The following is a 2,137-nucleotide window of genomic DNA, read 5'->3' as shown; positions in this document are numbered from 1 at the left end:
TTGAAATTTAGCATTTTTGATTGGTCGAAGCCTGGAGAAAACAATCCTGGAGCCGCTGGATGAATCAATCACTATTTATTCATGTTCAATCAATCGAAAAGAGCACTCGATCGATCGAAAGGAACTTTCAACCGATCAAAAGTCGTAAAACAGGATTTTTTGCAAAATTTTCTAGTAACTGTTCTGAATGTTTGAAGAGGTATCAAGCTTTGTGAACGGTTTTATGAAACATTTTGACTCTCCATACGTACCTTTTTGATGAAATATAACCCTATTAGTATAAATAGAAGCTTATATTCACATGAAAACACAAGAAATCATATGGTCATTCTCTAGAATTGCTATCTGTAGAACCTAACATCGTGGTTGTATCCTAGGGATAATTTGTGATAACCATTTAGCAACAATAGTGTGGGGGCAAATATTGTCTAAGGAAAATGATATTATGCCTCTAAGTTATCTATTTTCTGTTTGTTTTTTGTGCTAACCTTATTCTTCCATTATTATTTTGTGTAATATCCCTAACAAACATTGCAAAGAAAAAGTATCAAAATTAGGGGAACTAAACTAAAGCAATCCTGGTGTTTATAACCTTGTGGGTTTGAGTTTTTTATTTTATTTTTTATTTTTTATTTTTTATTTTTTTATTTTTTTAAAATAAAAAATTATCTAAAGACAAGAAATCACAAATCTTGTAAACAAAAAATTTTTTATTAAGATTTTCGGACTGTAGGTTGTGTTATTCTACCTCAAAACCAATTAGTAATGAGAAAATACACTTTAATTTTTATATCATTCAATATCACACCCGTGAGCTTATTTTAGAGTGGTCGTAGGGAGTCAAATTGTGGCCCCCTCAACAATCCCTCCCTCACAATACCACTCCTGCAACTCGAACCCATGACCTTGGCTCTGATATCATTTGTCGGACCGTGAGCTGTGTCATTTCACTTGAAAATCAATTAGTGATGAGGAAGACACACTCAAATTTTTTATGACATTCGACATCGCGTGCTTATTTTTAAAGTGGTTATAGGGAGTCAAATTATGTTCCCAAAAAATATTCTAATTAATTTAATTACTGAAATTCATCACTTGTAATAACAAACAATTATAGATTTTATAACAAAGGGCGTGACCAAAATCAGAAGCAGACTGCAAAAGAGGAAATAGGAACCAAACCTTCAACTGGTCTGATAAAAACCATAAAACCCAATAATTTAGCCGTAAAAACCATTAGTTCAACGAGTAAAATTGAATACCAAACATTTTTTCAATATTTTAATAGGACGATGTGATTCATTGATGAAAGGAGAAACCACATGCATACTAGAATCTTCTCAAAAAAAAAAAAAAAAAAAGCACACATACGTACATACTAGAAAATATGGATTGGTTGTGCTACGTTAGAGCATCCTTATCAGATGTTGCAAAATTTTTGCCATTTTACCACATTAAACACCTACTTTATTATTTTACCACATCATTTTACAACATCTCATTTATCAGATGTTTTATAATTCAATCCTATACATTAAAATAATATTTACTACACATTAAAATAATATATTATCCCCTAATTCATTATTATCAACAATAGCAACAGCACCAACAACCCACACCGCAGCTCAACCGCCACAGCCCACAACCACCGGCCACCCCCACAGATCAACCACCGACCACCAATATCAGCCACTTGCTACCAAAAAAAAAAAAACTCAAACAAACACTACAACCAATATCAGCCCTTACACCAGAAAAAACCACCATCAACCAAAATCTCATACCCATCCCAAATCTCACACCCACAATCCGATCAGCCTATCACCATCAACCAAAATCAGACAACCACCAACAATCAAAACAACCAACCACCAAAAGAGAGAGAGCGATCGGTGAGATCGGAGCGGCGATGACGATGGCGATGATCGGAGTGGCCTAGCCCATGCTGCTTGAGCCTCCAACGGCGATGATCCGATCGGAGTGGCGATGAGAGAAGAGCTGGGTCCGATCGGAGTGGCGATGGCGATGAGAGAAGACCGATGATCCGATCGGAGTGGCGATCCGATCGGAGTGACGATGGCAATGAAAGAAGACCAATGATTCGCCGATCGGAGTGACGATGGCGATGAGAGAA

Source organism: Quercus suber, unplaced genomic scaffold (assembly GCF_002906115.3).
Source record: "Quercus suber isolate HL8 unplaced genomic scaffold, Cork oak 2.0 scaffold_216, whole genome shotgun sequence".
NCBI classification, from domain to species: domain Eukaryota; kingdom Viridiplantae; phylum Streptophyta; class Magnoliopsida; order Fagales; family Fagaceae; genus Quercus; species Quercus suber.
Note: the sequence above shows the minus strand (reverse complement) of the source record.